The following is a 5,802-nucleotide window of genomic DNA, read 5'->3' as shown; positions in this document are numbered from 1 at the left end:
ATAAGTACTGATATGGCAGTAAACTATATATATATTTATAAACTTTTTATTCACGTATAATCTCATATAAAGGTAACGTTCAAATAAATAAAATACACATTTTATAAAAAAATCGTTTAGTCTCTCAATACTCACCCTCGTTTTTTCCCGATTTCTCTGTACGATAATCACTGAGCACAGACAAGGAATATCCAGTTTTGTAGGAAAACCTGTCTTTGTTATGTTGGTACTGGATAAAAACAGGACCCAGCGAACATTTTCTAGACATCGCCTTTTTAGAAGTGACTGAAAAATAACATTACGTATTATTCTTTGTTTATTGATATACTCGAATATCATATGCACGTGAATACAAAAGAAAGAACAACACGGATTGCAAACATCACAAATCTTAAAGTTCCAGAAAGATTTCTTCAATTTACTATGTTAGTAAGAAAAATGTTACAAGCTATTTGTTTTGTTTTCATTTACTTGAATTGAAATGGAATTAACATATGGCTGTGAAGAAAACATTATACTGAATCGTTTAATAACAGACTTATCTGTCTCAATGTACATTTACATTTACTGACATATATGTACAGGGTTTGGATAAAATATGTTAAACACCCAGCAGAAGCAGCTGAATTGTGTATGGGTCCACCTTAAGCTGTTAGAGCTGCTCCAGTTCTTTACAGCTGCAATTGGTTAAAACGTTTACTGAGGAATTTGGTTCTATTCGTTGAAGACACAATTTGACGTAAAGAGCGACAGCCTCATTCACTCATAATGATCTTCCAACCACTGTTATAATAAACTGGTGAGATCTAATACAGTAGTAAGCAATATTTTTCTTATTTCAAAGGCAAGAAGTTCTGAAATTTGAGTCACAAAGACGGTTATTAGTCGGGTTCCTACAATCTGTCCTCTTTGTTCATCTGTTTGCTTCTGATATTCACCCAAAACTAAAAACTATCTGTACTAACTGTCCCTAATGTTTAATTGAGAACACATGATGAAGGTTTGTTTGTTTGTTTGTTTTGAATCTCGCGCAAAGCTACACGAGGGCTATCTGCACTAGCCGTTTCTAATTTAGCAGTGTAAGACTAGAGGGAAGGCAGCTAGTCATCACCACCCACCGCCAACGCTTGGGCTACTCTTTTACCAACGAATAGTGGGATTGACCGTCACATTATAACGCCCCCACGACTGAAAGGGCGAGCATGTTTGGTGGGATGTGGATTCAAACCCGCGACCCTCAGATTGTGAGTCGAGTGTCCTAACCACCTGGCCATGCCGGGCCACATGATGAAGGAAGGCAGCTATGAACAACTGGCAACTCATGGGCCGTCTTCTTTGAAAGTCAGTTGAGTTACACTGTTCTCCCATGCCACTTGATAACTGACGTGGAAGAAAGTTTACATATATTTTAACATTACAGAAAACTTGGTTAAGAGATCATTAGAATAACAAGTTAATCGGTTAACTGAGGATCCAGTCTGTTTAACCTTTCTAAAAGATTGAGTACTTCTACAGGTGTTTCTAATTTGTATCAACCACTGTAAAGATAATATTTTTTTCTTTTCATTTTGAAAGGGTAACCCTACTTTCCATGACCAAGATGTACGTTATAATAAAGTAATATTCAACCTTGGAACAAAACAAAACTTTTAAATATTGCTGTATGTTTCAATATATTTCACCCCCCCCCCCAGTGCCACAGCAGTATGTCTGCGGGCTTACAATGCTAGAAACCGATTTTCGATACCCGTAGTGGGCCGAGCACAGATAGCCCAACGTATAACTTTGTGCTTAACTTCAAACAAGCAAACAAAATCCAATATATTTCTTATAATTTCCATGTATATATATATGTTTCGAAACTAAATTAAAACGTCAAATTTGTTTCATGCATCTTCATTTTATTTATGGCTATTTTCTTTTCTAATCATACTTTGAATAATTATTTTCACTAAAATTAAAATCATACAGTTAAGTACACCAATACTTTCATCAGCGTAATAAACATTTTTTAAAAGTGTAGTATTATGAATGATTATCTATATGCTCCATAATTCTGAGATTTCAAAATAAATAACAACAGTGTATTTATGAAACTAGTTATATAACAAACTACCCATGAGACCGAGATAAAAAAACTAAACCTGTAAATATTATGTAGATTTAAAAAGAAGAAGCAAATCTGCCGTGAACAACGAATTTAAATACTTTCTTAATTCGTTAGTTAATCTGTTTTAAATTTGTTCATTGTTTTGAGGATAAACAATTTAATTTTGTGTTACTGTTTGACATTTTGTTCTCAGTGCGTTTTCTTAACTTTCATTTCACGTTTTGGGTTTTTTCAGAGTTTACTACATTTTTAAGTTGTTTTAATTAGTGTATTTTCATGTTTATTAAATTCAGTTATTTAATAAAAATATACTTAATGAGAATTTTGATCTTCCTCCATCTTATCTTCAAATATATATCAATAACTTGACCTATTTTTCATCAGCGTAGAAGAATAAAAAATCCTTTAAAAAATTTAAAACAACAGCGTTTTACTTTTTTGTCTTCTTCTGAATAGCCTTACCTGAAGAAAAGATATTTGGTTGTCCGTTTTATGAAAAACAAAAACAAAGTACAAAGAAGACGCATGATTCTTCGATATTTCATAGGATGAGAGCTTATTTTGTAAGCTGCTTTTATCAAGATCGATCACTTGTTTGAAAGAAAAAAGTGTGGTTGTAATTCCAACTTCGTGAAGACTAGATACGAGGCAATAGAAGGCATTATCAGCGCCATCTGTGTTGAGAGAGGTTTGATGTTAAATAGGCATCGCTCCAGCAATCTCAGAATATATTTCGCTTAATTAGATGTATATCGTACGATATCAATATTTCAAAAAAGAAATATCATAGATTGAACATTTTTTAACAATTCATTTTTAAAACCTTTAGCCTATTTCATAGACATCATGAACATTTTACATTTCTTATCAGGACTGCATAGAAGTGTTTTTCTTTTTTATTTGCTTAAATGGTAAACAACTGTTTCCTGAAATACATTAGAAACAGAAAAGAATTTATCGTTAACTCACTTGTGGCATGATGAAATATCAGTGTTACTTCACGAAGTCGAAGATGCTGAGCTATATCTATGATAAGTCTTGGAGATGCAGGAAAGGATTCCTGATCCGAATAGGCTTTCGAATACGACTCTATGGAAAATAGTTTGTTTGTTTTTCAGTTTTCAATGGAATGTTTAAGTTATAATGTCGTAAAATATTGGTATTTAAAAGTAGTTAATTTAAACATTAGCATTGATACATTAATTAATAATCACGTAATAAATATGTAATTTCTTTCTTAAACTGTGTATTTATATATTAAAAGTAAAAAAAAACAAGCCCTGGTGATGATAAATATGTTACCGAAGCTAAACCACTGAAACAACTAATAAAGGCTTCATCTTTGATTGTGTCAGCCCTCCAGTAGCACAGCGGCATGTCTGCGGATTTACAAAGCTAAAATCGGAGTTTCAATACCCGTGGTAGGCAGAGCACACATAACCCATTATGTAGCTTTGTGTTTAATTACAAACAGACAAATCACTGTGCCAAAAAACGTCTTTTCTGTGTTTTTTGTTTTACTTTTAATGCACAATAACATAACGTGACTGGAAATAAATTATAAATATCTATATTCTCAAATTACATAGGAAGGACTAAAATAAAATTATCATAATTGTCCTATTCAGATACCTTATCTCAAACATGAGCAACTTAGCCATATTCTCAGAGAAAAGTTAAAGTGTTTAGTGCTTAGCTAATATTTCAATTAGCTGTCTTTTTAATAGTGACAAAACATGCTGAATAACTTAAATTTTAAATTTAAATAGTAACAAAACATCCTATTACTACTATTAAATTATTATTTAATTTGAGACTTTAACTTGTTGTCACAATTAGGCGTTTATATGAAAGTAAGAAATGAATTAAGATTTTCTTCCTGAACTATACCTCATGCGATACCTTAAGGAATGAATTAAGATTTTCTTCCTGAACGATACCTCATGCGATACCTTAAGAAATGAATTAAGATTTTCTTACTGAACGATATCTCATGCGATACCTTAAGGAATGAATTATAATTTTTATCCTGAACGATACCTTATGCGATACCTTAAGAAATGAATTAAGATTTTCTTCCTGAACGATACCTTATGCGATACCTTAAGAAATGAATTGAGATTTTCTTCCTGAACGATACCTTAAGAAATGAATTAAGATTTTCTTCCTGAACGATACCTTATGCGACATGCCAGCTCCTCTAGGTTCTCATATAAAAGTCCCTAGTTTGAGCTTTTGACCAGAAAAAGGAAATCAGCACCACTCGTCGCCATAAGGACTTTGTCCAACTTTTCAAACTGAATAATGAAATTGACTGTCATTTTTATAACGCGCCTACATCTAAAAGTGTTGACCGTGTTCAGAGGCATTACAGTTCTGTCCTTGAGCCTTACGATAGCCACTATGCCACACTCAATGTCATATTAAAGTAAGCAAGCCAAATTCTAATTATTAATTTGAATATATATTCCTATGAATATTAATGATAATATGTCACAATTAATGTTTTATTCTCAGTTAAAGTTCGTAGTGCGTACTAAAGTGGTAATATGATACTGAATTTCAATCATTATAGTTTTACGTCTCAGCAGTACAGGCCACACTCATCACAAGTTTTAGAGTTTTATTAACAGCAAACAAACTCTCATCCGCTCGTGATTTGAACTTCTGTGTCTTTTTTTCTTGTAGAATTGAAGCTATATTTTACTTTCTTTCTATACTCAGCGACATTTGATTATCATCTGTCTCTCTCTCTCTACCTTCTCTCTGAAGTCTTCTACATTATATTAAACGAACTTGTTACTTCGTTAGATCACTTGTCACATCTATGAACAGTTAAAACCTTAAACTATCGTATATGCACTAACTGAGACATGTCTTTATGTTGAATTGTAATTTCCTTGCAACTTTAAACTCTTAACTGACGTCAAAATAGTAGAAGAGTCTCTTAGTTTTCGTTACATATAACAAACCAATTAAATTTAAAGAACAACTCACCACTATATCGGGCAAATACGAAGTTTGAATAACTGTAGATGCAAACTTTACAATATCCTCTTATTCACACTATCATTAGTTTTCGTTATTAGTTCTTTTATGCAAGATATGTTTATGTATGATAAGAGCACTTACCGCCACAACTTCTGGGTACACTGTCAGTAACATCACCTGATTCTGTAGCAGGTAACAGCAGTATTAAAACAAGTCTTCCCAGTATCACCAACATGCAGCACTCAGTTAGAAAGTTCCTGTTTGGGCCTTTTTTATATAAAGTTAACTGGATTTTTCACATTAGGTCTTCCCGATTTTTGTTTTTGATGGTATATGTAAATCAAACGTTAAAGAGTTTACTGAATATTAAACAAATTGGGAATTATTGTAATAGATATTGATAATCTTTGGCAAATTGACTGTTGAAACAAGTTCTAAATATTAACAAATTTACGTTCTAACACTGCACAGAAAGAAACAATACGTTAAAAATTTTGTTGGTGATAATAAAAAAACGAACATATACGATCAGATGGCAATTCCCAAGTGTAGAACAATCCAGATTCATTGACCATGTGATAGGACTTGTGTTTAATGTAGCATTATGGTCATTGATCGTAAGTATGCACTGGCGAGGCATCGCATGACGTAAGAAGTAACTTACTACATTACATATATATATTTCTTGTTTTTGTTTCTTT

The sequence above is a fragment of the Limulus polyphemus genome, unplaced genomic scaffold, assembly GCF_000517525.1.
Source record: "Limulus polyphemus unplaced genomic scaffold, Limulus_polyphemus-2.1.2 Scaffold2084, whole genome shotgun sequence".
Classification (NCBI taxonomy): domain Eukaryota; kingdom Metazoa; phylum Arthropoda; class Merostomata; order Xiphosura; family Limulidae; genus Limulus; species Limulus polyphemus.
This window is presented reverse-complemented; position numbering follows the sequence as displayed.